General features: G+C 41.2%; 1 protein-coding gene across 3 annotated transcripts in view; it reads left to right on the top strand.

Annotated features, from left to right (window-relative positions):
• The first annotated feature begins 9,535 nt into the window (after window positions 1–9,535).
• NEK7 (NIMA related kinase 7) overlaps window positions 9,536–13,253 on the top strand; it is a 63,864-nt gene continuing 60,146 nt past the window's right edge. For 2 of the 3 annotated variants that reach the window (XR_005953846.1, XM_041420637.1), the window contains exon 1: window positions 9,536–9,742. The gene's annotated coding sequence lies outside the window, so the exon portion shown is untranslated. Of the gene's footprint in view, window positions 9,743–10,995; window positions 11,271–13,253 lie in introns of those variants that run through there. The other variant, XM_041420638.1, reaches the window with a different exon arrangement.

Raw genomic sequence — 13,253 nt, 5'->3', positions numbered from 1 at the left:
AATATCAGATTAATTGCAAATGAATAATTTGAATTATTTCCTTGTCTTCTCTAGAGTGCTTGAATATTCCCAAATAAATAATGAGCTTTGAAAGATATTCATCTCCCCAAGAGAGATAAGTTTCTGTAAACTTGACTTAAAGAAGTATTGCTGCAGGCAATGAAATCTATACAAGCAAACAAAGCCCAGGAGATAGGTTGCCTTCTGGCAGATTATTAGAAAACATTTCTTTAGCAACCTGCTACATTCTTCAAAATAATAACCACTATTATTTTTAAATGGAAATCTTTTCTGTTTGGAATAATACTTCAAAAAGCCTCAGGATCAGAGCACACCAGAGTAAATCTTATCACTAGTGCTGCTGAACGTGCCTGCAACAGGGCTTGTAGAACATAAAACAGCCATTTGAGCTTGAACATGTGGCTTAGTGGTTTTGTTTATTTGTTTGGGAATTTTTGGGAGGGAAGGTGGGGTTGTATGTGGATATATTCTATAAACTCTGACCAATCTGGGCTCTGAACATCTGGGAGACTGCAGAGCTTTTCTCTGCTTCAGACCAGAGCCATTCAATGGCTCTTCTTTATTAAAGGCCCTGCAAAATGGATTTGGAGGCAAATTCTCCAAACTCTGTGGAAAACAAACGAGCATTTGTTGCAGCACTCTCCTACAATGTTAACTTGAAAAGACAACTGAATGCAACTTTTCATCTAGAATTCCATTACCATGGTACAATACCCACCTCTGAGAAGAGCTCTAAATATGTTATATGAAAACTCCTGTTTTATCATTGGAAGTAATTCCACCATACAATGGAGAAAAGGTCTGGACATCAGAAGAGGTCAGGCTGTGGTGAAGCAAGAGGTGTTACGCATGCTGTCCTGCTAGCTCGAAGTCCACTGACAACTTGCAGTGGTCTTACTTGGCAATTTAAAAATTTGTGTTATCCTAATAAACCATCTAAATCTGTGAACTGGACATCTGATCTCTAAAAATATATTTTTCTCCACCCACAAACCCCATTATGCACTTGCCACTAAACAGCTGCTACTTCCAGCATTCAACAGAGTACAGAGTGAGGAATGTGCCTCTGACATGTACCATGGAAGATCTACAGGCAAAATTAAGGTTACTTCATGCAAAATCAAAAAATAGAGGATGGCATAAAATCTAACAGTACCTAGTTACAATCACATTAAGAAATTATTTGGCAGACTGTTAACTTCAGCTATTAAAACAATTATTCAACATGAGAGGAACCTGTAACAATTACATTTAACATTGGTTTGTCAGAACTTTCTCGTTTATTAAGTTCAGTGACAATGCCTTTAAGAATAATATGATAGAGGAGTATTGTACCATGAAATATAGCAAGAGACAGCTTGACTTTAACCAGCCATTTCTGTTTCCTTTAGACAAGCCACTGCACTATGCTTGTTACTAATTGATTTTAAAAGACTTCCACTTTCATTTTGTACTCTTGGGATAGGGAGTGCAGTAACTTCAGGACTGAGTTCAAGACATCTCCTTTTGTAAACCTATTTTTAAATGAGTTATGTGGGAAAACCTTCAGAAATCCAATCAAGTTTTTGATGTGAAGTCATGAAATCTTTTTTGGGGGGAAGTTTCTACTGTAGCACCAACACAATGACACTGCTGGACTATGGGGATTTAAGAACTTGTCCTGCACATTAAATAGCTCTATAAAGTAAAAGCAGAAGAATGTGCTGCAATTATAAATAACATCTTAGACATGACAGAAGTGCTATGTGTTTATTTTTGACATGGCAAGAATGCAAATGAATTTCTGCTAGCAACTGGTATTCTAAAGTATTAAGTTTTCTTCCTAGATGAAGTTTTCCCACTATGTCTCATTATTTCAGTCAGCATTTTTGCTTTTATGCCTTTTTCTTTTTTTGAGGAGATATTCTACCAAAAATAAATAATTAAACCACAGATGAACTGTCAAAAGGGAACATTCATATTTTAACGCAACATTAACATTTTGGTAATTAACATGGCAGTTAATGCTTTTAGCAGATGTAACAACATTAGACTTGTAAATTTCAATTAAAGTTAATAGTTCACGATAGCTGTAGGGATCAGGCATCCTCTCTGGATACTGAAAACATGTCTAATGTGATTAGAAATACTAATTGAAGAAAAAAGGACTGCTATAGTAATGACTGTACTTCTTTATCCTACTAAATTATTACAAACCTGCAGGAACTTTTAAAAATATATTTGTAGGAAGAAGCTTAAAGAGTCAAGTGCTCCCCTTGAAGAAATTAAAAGGGGTCAAAAGAACATTGCAGACATTTCCTGTGTGTTAGAAGAGGGAAAATCATTAATTGAAAACCATTGCTCCTTCCTTATCCTCCTGAGATCATATTCCCAAGAAATACTATAAAGTTATTTGGTTACATTTCCCAGCCCTTTTGGATTTAATTAGGAACTAATGTGTTAGTTTTAATTCCCTCAGAGGCTTTGAATTCCAATAGCAGGCAGAGAAACAGGACTGGCACTGGGAACTGTGACTCAAGTGGACATCTCTCGGTTTTAGCGCAAGTTAAGAGATTGGTAGTGAGTCCTTTTCACGGCCTGCTGAAACATGAACATTTTAATAAGCACAAGGAAGGGATTAGTTTTATTAAGGGTAATTACAAGCTGCTAGCCACCTATAAAATGCACCCCATTTTATTGTAAAATGCCAATGATATTTATTTCACTTGTTCTGTTTTTTCTTGTCTCAAGCTGGCTCTGAAATCAGTACCTCATTCTAGCAAAATTGCCACTGAAAATCGTGTTCTTTCTAAGGTTTCAGCTAAAAAAGGTAGACACTGAAATTAAGTTTGCTTTTTTGACTGACAATAGTTATTTTTAGGATAAATGCAGTTATTCCCCACTCATGCCGTTTGCTCCATTTCTGTCAACACCCCTCCAACATCACCATAAATTATTATTCATTTGCATTGCAGCACAGGCAGAGGCTCCGTTCTACCAGGCAAAGTGCAAAGACATGGTGAGAGACAACTCTGGTTTGGAAGACTTGCACTCTAACCAGTTGTGACACAGGCTGAGAGAAAGGATGCTAGCAGAACAAATGATGCTTTAACTTCATTTTGTTTCTATCTGGAAAGTTGGAACAAGAGATTAGGAAATTTGGTCAAGCTTATATGGAAAGAATGAATAAAATAATTTGAATTGAATTTATCAAGTAACAACAGAATTGAGAACATATTGGTCAAACTCATGTTAGACTCTGGGCAAAGTGCCTACATGCCATGTATGTACCTTTTTGTCTCATGTCAGGACTAAATATGAACTCTAAATGGTGTTTAATTAATCATGAGCCTCAGGCTGCCTTTTTCCAAAGGTGTACATTTTACTGAGCCCAGGTAAGACCCAAACTGAGTATTTAGAATAGCTGCCAGGTGTATACCTGGAATGAGACAGTGGATAACACAATACATTTGAATATGCATCTCCATGAGGTCTGTGGCTTCATTGACTTGTGTGCTAAATAGACACAAATGCATTTATCTTACCTATCACTTTCCACTAAAAATCCCAATATATTTAACAAACTTCTGAATTTTACCTGTGTTACTATGTAAGGTAAGGTGCTTCTGTGGACACCCCAGAGTTTCACCACTGGGGGTACAATGGCGTGGATGTCTGATCTACCCAGGAATTTAGTCAGGTGGGAGAGGAAAATTAAAGGTATGGTTAAGGTTTTAGTCATTTTTAGACACCACATCCTCCTTTCCTAGGCACCACTGAAGCCAATGGGATTCTGCATATGGATCCATATACACAGATATTTACTTTAGTTAGCTTAAAATGTAATAGCTGTGAATTTTCAGTCATAATACGGCGTTTTTGTTCTGCAGTATTATAGTAATAAAGTCACCAGCATAACACAATTGCTAGCAGCTATAAATTACTGAAGGAAAGTATGAACTTGACTAAATTTTATTTTTTATTTTTAAAATACTCAGATCCAACAGCTAAGGCCCAGGTCTTCAGCTGTGTAAATCAGCATGACTCCACTGAAGTCAGAGCACCTACACCATCTTACACTGTGTAAGAACTTCAGTGACACCAGATATAGAGTTTACAGTTTTTATTGGCAAGTACATGTTTATAGACTTGAAGGCAGTTTCTAATCCTGTGTCATATCGTAAACACTGCCACCTTGGACAGACAGACAGAACAATTATTTGGAAGCTCAAAGTCTTATCCACTTCTGTAGGAATTTCTTTTAGATGAATATGCTTCTGTGAAAGAACTTCATGCATGAGGGACCATTACCAGACAGAAGTTAGATAGCTTTTACATTAGCAAAACGTACTAATATCCAGATTCTGGCATTCAGAGCAGGGTAATCATCCTAGGAGATGAACAATTGAAAAATATATAAACGTAATTCCTTACCATCACTGATTAGTCACATAGTTATTGCACATTCTTACTGGAACTGTTTTATTTGTAATGTTTAAAAGGGTTTGAACCTTTAATAAATGTAAAGGATGACTTAGCAAAAAAAAAAAAAATCTTGAGAAGCACAGTTTGGGGTTTATGATAAATTGTTTGAACCTTTAATAAATGTAAAGGATGACTTAGCAAAAAAAAAAAATCTTGAGAAGCATAGTTTGGGGTTTATGATAAATATATGTTAAACAGAAGAACCGAGGTAAGACATAATACAGATGAATATGTCTGTTGCTGGTTCTTGAACAGTCACTGCCATCATGTGTGAATGGCAGAACTATCCCTAAACTGCATTTGAACTCACTCCCTGGGCACTCTGTTACTGACATTGCTAAAATGGGAACAAGCAGTGCTGCCCTCAAAGAACATGGAGAATGCCAGGACATGCTGAGGGAAGATGTGAATGGACTGGGGTATGAAAAACCTGAAACCTGCTCAACAGGCTGCAGTGGAGTGGGAGTCTGGATGGACAGATTAGCTGGTGCTCAATTAACCTGCACCAACAAAATGTAGTTTTCTTTATTACCAGTAAGCTAGATTAGGCTAACTGTGCTCATCACAGGAAATATACAAATATTTTCTTCCTTCAGTTAAACAATAACACATGTATAATGATAATACATCAGAGTAGCAGTGTGCTAGAGCAAAGAAAAATTTTGAAAAAAAGAACTGTATTTAACTGTGATTATGTATATAGAATCAAATTTTAGGAAAAGGTATTGTACACTACTCAATATTGCTCAGTACTGATCCTTTCTTTGTATTGCAATGCAGCTTAATTTCTTTAAGGAATTTTAGTGAAGATTTGTTGAGAAGTTTTACTGAAATACAGGAATCTTGTATCATCCAAGCTCCCTGTTTCCACATACCTTTCCAAAAACTCTCACAGATTTCTGTGGTATAAAGGGGTTCCCTGTAGGAGCCTCTCATAATATCCATATAAGCAAACAGTTTTTCTGTCCTGCAGGCTTCCTGCTTCTGTGTTTGGAAGAGGTTTTACAATAAAGTTTTATACCATTACTAACATTTTCCTTCAAATGCTTTTGGTCTGCCTTTTACAGTTTTATATGTAGCCTGCCAGAGGTTTTGCTATTTTCTGTTTTTCTCATCTGAACACTCTTTTTTTTTTTAAGGAGCTCCTTTTCCTTTTCAATAATATCCTTTATTCTCATGTAGAGCTCTGCTAGTCTTTTGGAGACCCTCTAACTGGCTTTGACAGATGATTGATAGATACTTACTCAGAAACTGTAATACAGATAATTTTCTCCTAACTTATTTTTAACAAACTTCCTTGATTTTATGTAGTCCTCTTTTCAACATTGTTGCTATGGTAAGTTTATTTGGCCTTTTCACTTCTAAAGGTTTTTGAATTTGAATATATTATGATCAAAATTCTAAAACAGTTCTTTGATACAGAAATTCAGAAGGTCTGGTACCCTGCTTGATACAAATCAGTTCTCCAAGCTCCCCTGGATTGCTCCATTTAATGATTTATGTTGTCTAAAAGCTTAAGTTCTGCATAAAGCCCTATCATAATATTTATCCAGTGCAAATATAATGGAGATCTCTTTACTCCTGCCTTCACAGCCTTTCTCATTTCCACATCCATGTCACAGGCAGCTATCCTAGCCTAGCCTTTTTACTGTTAGTAACAAAGAACCAGGAGAGAGGGGAGACTTTTCAGGCTTCAAGGACTTAGAGCAGAGCAGTTGCTCCTTTTGATTAATTTCCTGTACTTTATTGATTTGAAGAACCTGAAGAATTGTTAACCAGTGAGCTGTTATGTTATGCTCCTGTCTCTGTGATCTCAAAGACATCTATCCCCATCCTCCACTGGCCTAGTGAGCGCTTCTGCCTGAAAGTTTTAAAGTTTTCAAATCTATATTTTTTCTGAGTCTTCACTTTATTCTATTAATGAACATCTCAAGAGTCTCCAGCTATACAGAGCCCTGGATAACAGTGGCAGCAAGTTAGGAACCATCCAGGGAGTTGGGCTAAATGTTTGAATTTCTGGTTGATTTTTATATTGTTACCTAGCCCTCTCTAGGTGCTTTCAAGTCTAGCAGCTTAGTCCTGACAAAGGACACTGTTTTCAGAGACAATCCAAGTATCACGTTGCCATTCCAAATAATACCCATTGTCATCACTGGATATTTTTTATATTCTTGAACGCTGACTATATTTATAGCTTATGTATATTCACACATTTCAATGATTAGAAAAAGACTGGTGCAGCTTTCTTAAATCACTTCTGAAATGTAAATAGATTAATAATAGCATGGCTTAGCATCCACTGACAAAGAGTGAACGAAGCTTAGCATCCACTGACAAATAGTGAAGTCCTTGTTCCTTCTGCCTCTGGCCTGCTCAACTCCAGGTGTAAAGCATTTGCTGCCAACACCTTCAGAAGTTGGTAAGACTTAGGGAACAAGACATGTTCTCCCTCACAGATCCCTAATTCCAGCATGTCTGTGTCCATTTTCTCTAATCCTTTGCTAACTAGTTAGGCAGTGTCCCCTCCGGCCTCTGAGAGAAGCTTTAGCCAGAGATAAGCCTGCTCCTTAACAATCCCTGAGGCTGCTGGATCTTCTGGAGCCTCTTCTGCCTTTCTGATTCTATTTTATATAAGGTCTCCATTACAGGGAATATTAGACAAATTTATTTAACTGTAAATGTGCATTGAAAAGCAAAGAAAAACATCCTTCTATAAATAAACATTTGTACAACCCAGGTCTGAAGAGCATCTTCTGTGGAAGATGTGTCACTTTGCAAATTTAAATTAATGGGGGCAGTGTAGTTACATTTATATGAAAGCATATTTGCCTGGTTGTGGTGATGAACTAATTAATTAAAGCAGACTCTTCATTTTTAGCATTTCTGAGTCCCAAGCATCAAGAATAAAATAGAAACAACCATCTTCTAAGAAAGATAAGGTTGGAATACAGGAAAGAGAAGATGCTTCATCAACTGGTAATGTCAGGCTAAAGTAGCCATTGGATTCAGATGTATAAAGAGAGAAGTCAAAATATTATACAACTGTACAGTGAAATTACAGCATGGAGAAAATCAAAGAAAATGAATGAAAGAGCAGTGAGTATAAAATAGGATGAAAGAAAAAAAATTCAAACAGATTAACAATCAGATTAAACAAAGGAAGACTGAGAAACCTACTGTAAAAAAAGGCAAGTAAGCCCTGGGTATTCTCTTTTTATGCATGAATATAGAGAAACCTTCAAATGCTACCTAAGTCTAGGTTGTGAATTGCTCATTTTCCATCTAATAGAGGCCAGAAACTAGCAATAGCTGTGTATTATAGTGCTATTGCCTTTACCTGTGGAAAAATGAGATCTAATAAGACTCAGTATTTTATGGTCAGCTATAACAATCTCTCCTTTCTCCATCAGAGGTTTTGCAAATAGGTGACTGCACTCACACAGCCCCAATTCTGGCTGAGGCTGAAGAGAAAATGAGATCTAATAAGACTCAGTATTTTATGGTCAGCTATACACCAAATAACAATCTCTCCTTTTTCCATCAGAGGTTTTGCAAATAGGTGATTGCACTCACACAGCCCCAATTCTGGTTGAGGCTGAAGAGGTTTTTGGAGATGGAAGTCAGTGGAATTGCTGATTGTAATTCTTTAAAGTAACTTCTTAACACTGTATGGCAGACCTATCAAGTTTTCACTTTATGGTATGTGGCGAGCCCTAATGTAGTGCACTTTCTACAAAAAACCAATCCAGTGAATTCTTGTTCAAGAAACTGCATTTACAACATAAAGAAATACAAAATGCACATCAAAGGGGAAGGTCATAGGATATGTGTGATTCCACAGCCTGGGTGGTCACCTTATCACTGTATTTTGCCAGTGGCATAGCCCCAGTGCTGATACAGAGGAAATGTGCAGAAAGATTAACAAATCAGAGAAATGAGAGCCAACAAAAACAATTTCCTTTCAAATTTCATTAGACTTTGTGTCACTGGCGACATAGCAGATGTCTCAAAGCTGAAGTGTTTGCCTCAAAAACAGACATAATTTTGTACACAGGGAAGTGATTAGACTTTTTCCAGACACACGGGCCCATTTCCTACTTCTTTTTCAAGGCTTAAATCAAGTATTACCTGTTACAAAGGAAAAACTGCAGCAAAACCTCCAACTCTTAAGAGAACTTAAGTTTTGCTTTGGAAGAATCAAGTACATCTGACTCATGGTAACTCTCAATTGCTGTTTTCTCTTTTTTAAATTACTGGATTGCCTTTTACAGAGAGCATCTACACCTGAGGAAAAAAGTTATTTGATCACAGTAATCCATAACCTTACTGGGGAAACTGGTCAGTTTCTGTACTTTCCCCCCATCATTGGTTCTTAAGGCATCTGTGTAGGTAATGATCTTTCTCTGCACTGAAGGAACCTGAAAACCAGGAGTACTCTGGAATTCAGTATTTTTTAGCTACTTAAACCCAGTGCTCTTGCAAAGTAGAATCTGGTGGAATAGAACTCACCAAGAGTCTGTTCTTTTTTGTTCCCGTCACTTTTATTCCTCCCAGTATAGCAAAAAGGAGTTTGTGTCACTTCCAGCTGATGTACTCAGTTAATATCGAACGTATCGCAGACTGACTACCACAACTCAAATGCAAAATGATCAAGTGTGGCATGCTGCGTTTTCAAATCTGGCAGGGCCCAAGCCTCAGAGCAGTGCTGCTCAGAGCAGAAGGGCCAGTCCCGGCTCGAGAGGCCGGAGCCGGTGTTCCTCCCGCTCCCGGCCGCTCCTGCTCCGGGAGAGCTTCCCGTGCCCGCTGCGGAACCGCAGTGCCCGGGCCCCGCTGTGCTCCACGGCACGAACACGCTGGGATGAGAGTCCTCGTCTCACCGCAGGTACAACCCCGGTCCTTTCCAGAGGAGCTGCGAGCTCGCCGCGCACAACCGGACCCGGCCCGCCGGGACGGACCGCGGCCAGCCCGGCGGGCACCGCGCCTCCGGCCGGGTGGGGGAGCGGAGCGAGGCGGGGCCCGGAGACCGCCCCGCCCCATCCTCGGGGATGCCGGGATGTTTACGGGCCTGGCAGGAGCGGCGGGGGGCGGAGAGCAGGTCCGGGCTGCTGCCGGTGCCTGCGCCGCCCGCCAGGAGCCCCGCTAGGCGCCCGTTGCCAGCGCCGGCGCGGCCCCGGGCTCGAGGCGCCGGAGAAGCCGGGGAGGAGCGGCGGCCGGTGCCGGTCTCCCGCGCCAGGAGCAGGCACAGCCAGGCTGCTCGGTGAGTGGGGCGGGCGGTCCCGCCTCCCGCTGCCGCCCATTGGCCGCAGGGCTGCGGCGCGCGGCGCCATTGGTCGGGGCGGCTGCCGCTCCGCCCGCCGCACGGGGAGGGAGCGGCGCGGGGCCGGAGCGAGAAAGTTTGTGCGCGGCGCTGGGGCGGGACGGCAGCGGGCTGCGCCGCGTCCGGGGCCCCCGCACCTGCCCCGCGGCCGGAGGAGCGCCAGGCTGCCGAGTGCCGGCAGAGCAAGCGGCGCCCTGAGTGGTGGTGTTTCGCCCGGTGGCGGCTGCCGCGCCGCCTCCGCTAGAGGAGCGGGCGGCCGGGGACCCTGCCCGGCGGCCTCGCCTCGGGCCCCAGCCTGCCTGCGGCCCGGCCGCCCCCCGTGCCTCTGGCGTGCCTGCCGCAGGCGGAGCTGCTTTCCTTGGTGTTCCTCGTCACTTTCCCCTGGTTTCCTCCGGACTCCCGTGCCCTCCTTTCGCTTGGGAGTGGGTGTCGGGCAGATGCTCCCCGGACAGTCCAGCCGGGGAGTGTCACACAGCAGCGGGTGACAAGAGCGCTGTCACCGGCAGCCGCGGCCCTGCGGCTGCGAGCGGGAGCAGCCCCGTCCCGGCGGGTCCGGCGGCCTCTGCCCCGCGCCTCCCCGGAGGACACCCGGGCTGCCGGCCGGGGCCTTCCCGCTGCCGGGCCGCCCGAGTGCGGGGTTTGCCCGCGGCTTGGGGAGAGCTGGGGCCTGGTGGGACACGCTGGAAGTGAGGCGTTCTCCGTCTGGGGAGTGAGTGTCCCTCCTTCAGCTTACCGAGCATCCAGGCTCGGTTATCCCGGTACCGGCCCCGAGTTCCTTTCCGTGTTCGTGTGAGCTGATCCTGCGTGGTTTCAGGGTTCGGAATGCAGTTCTTCAAGTGCGGTGTGCTTTGGTTTGCTCTGCATTTTTTGAGGGGCGTTTTCTGAGGGGAATGGTAAAACTGCTTAAGATAATCACCCTACTTCTGATAAAATATGATGAGGGATGCGTGTTCATTACACAAATGCTTAATTATTGATATTAGATGAAAACTTTCTAAATGTTTCTTTTTCCCTTCTTGCACTAACTGAATGGTAACTTTTGTCACCTTTTGAAGTGATAGAGGTGTTTTCTCAGATTGCAATAGTGGCATCACCTCTCAGGAAAGCTCACATTGTGCACAATAATTTCGTGGAATGTACTGGATGTATTTCCTATATAAAGTTGTATTACAAGCCTGAGATGCAGAAATTGCTTAGGATTGGATGGTTAGATTCACAGATTGGCTGAATCAAGAAGAATGAAATTTAAAAGTTTTTTTGGTTTTTTTTCCCTAGGCAGGTTAGACGAGAACTCAAGTGTTGCAGTGCTGTAGAAATGTCTGTTCAAACTACAGACTTGCACTGTTTTGAGAGAGATGAAATGCCATGGAAAACAGTCATTAGTTCGTGGCCTGTGGAAAACTTAGGCAGAGGAAGGAAAACTGTGGTGGAGAGAGGGAAACTTACAAGCAAGTCTGGCAGCTTTAAAGTAAGAACTTAAAGCCGTGTTTGCTATTTTTAAATGTTTTGATACTAAGAATAATATTAAGAGCACTTGTTCTTTAATTTCAAAACATGAAGATACTGTATTTATAAATACCTGATGTTTGGGTAGATGGCTTGTCAGAGCACACTTAGAGCTTGTTCACTGTAAGGATCGAGATACTGCCTTTGTCATAGGTATCTTTTATTCAACATACTAGGTAATCATTGCAGTAAAAAGAAGTAATTTGAGATCAAGCGATACTGCCTTTGTCATAGGTATCTTTTATTCAACATACTAGTTAATCATTGCAGTAAAAAAAAAAAGTAATTTGAGATCAAGGAATTTTATTCAACCAAAAATCTTTTTTTGATGGACTTGTCATAGCATCTTCCAGGGTCTATGTGTGTTAGATAAGTAGATTCCCATCCTCACCACGGAAGCTTGTTTCAAAAGAAGAAAAAAAGAAAAAGGAACATTTAGAGCTCATCGGAAGGCCTGTGAGTGAATGAGAAAGTCAGATGAAAAACAGAGTGCAGGAAGTCAGTTGCTCATTTTAATGTGACCTGTGATATCTTCTGGATTGTAAGACAGAGCCACATAAGTCCCTCTATAAGCGCAGTTGCACAAAGCATAGTCAGTCCTGTGTATTTGTGCACAGAGACAATTTGCTGAGGCAGTTTGTTCATAAATACACCCCCCATGTGTAATAAACTTAGTGCAGTACTCTCTGCCGTTATACTGATGCTAAATTCAGCTTATCAGTATCAGTGCCTTGCTGCCTTCTGAAGTTTGATGTTGTTCCAAACATCTGTGCTGGTTGAGTTCACCTTACATTGGAAAGTCCCCTAGGAAAAAGTCCATCTGCACTAACTTTTTCCCTCCAAGGGATTTTTTTTGTGATTTGTTGTTTATCTGAAAATCCCTTCTGGTTTAGGATTTAGGAGATGATGATGGGATTATCCTGTGAAGGTTAATACTAGAGATAGTTTAGGAGTTAACTGACTAATTTCCAGAGAATTTGTTCAGTTTATCTGCGTTCCATGTGCTTTGCAAATGAGATGAAAATAACTGACCAAAATACCAAAGTGGTGATACGGGCAGCCTTTAGAACACTGATTTGCTGTATTTATCACCATTTCACTTCTCTAGCCACATGGGAAGGAACTGAGCCCTAGTCTGAAGTACATAATCTCACTTTTTGTTTCCCTAATAAGTATTAAAGTGATTCTTCCTGTCACGTTAGTTTAAAAAGCTGCAGAGAAGCAATGCTGTGACAATGAGTTGCTTCTTTGGTGAAGAGACTCCTGTGCATTTTTCTCAGGCATGTAAAACAAATCTGTGATTCAGTTGTGATTTTTGTAGCAAGAAAATGTGCAGTATTTCAAGTGCCATTGTAACCTGTTGGGTGTATAGCGCTTATTTATGCAAGGGAATTTGTTTTAAAATTTTAAGCAACACATTAAAAAGAGGAATTTGTAAGAAAATCCTGTGAACAAATCTTGTGATATTAGTGACTTTTGTTTTGGTTTAGAGGTGATAAAGTAAATAGACTGTTTGCATCATGTGGCATTTGGGAGTCTGCATTCAAGCCTCTTCAAGCTGCTTGGAATGATTTATAGCAAAGTTATTGCTGTCTTATTTAATAGCTGTATTTATGTTGGACCAGATGAATGATTTTACAATGTCATAAAAGTTCATGTAGAGCTTGTAGATTAGATTGTTGCTGAAGCCTTTGGGAGGTATGTGAATTAGGTGCTGTGAAGTATTGATGAACCAGTCTTTCTCAGTTCGTTTCAATTTTCTGCAGTTAGAGTACAGAGTTTACAAAATCACCGATTCTTTGATAGCTGGAAGGCAAAAGCATCACAGGTGAACTAAAAGTTACTTCTAAAAATAAGTAAAGACTTGTGGTGGGAAAACACATAGCCTCCTGCCCTGTAGAGGCCCTTCTTCTGTACCCTTTTTGTCCTCATCTGAGAGCAAATC

Source organism: Onychostruthus taczanowskii, unplaced genomic scaffold (assembly GCF_017590055.1).
Source record: "Onychostruthus taczanowskii isolate IOZ18803 unplaced genomic scaffold, ASM1759005v1 scaffold65, whole genome shotgun sequence".
Classification (NCBI taxonomy): domain Eukaryota; kingdom Metazoa; phylum Chordata; class Aves; order Passeriformes; family Passeridae; genus Onychostruthus; species Onychostruthus taczanowskii.
The sequence above is the reverse complement of the archived record's forward strand: the minus strand, read 5'-3'. Positions and strand labels throughout refer to the sequence as shown.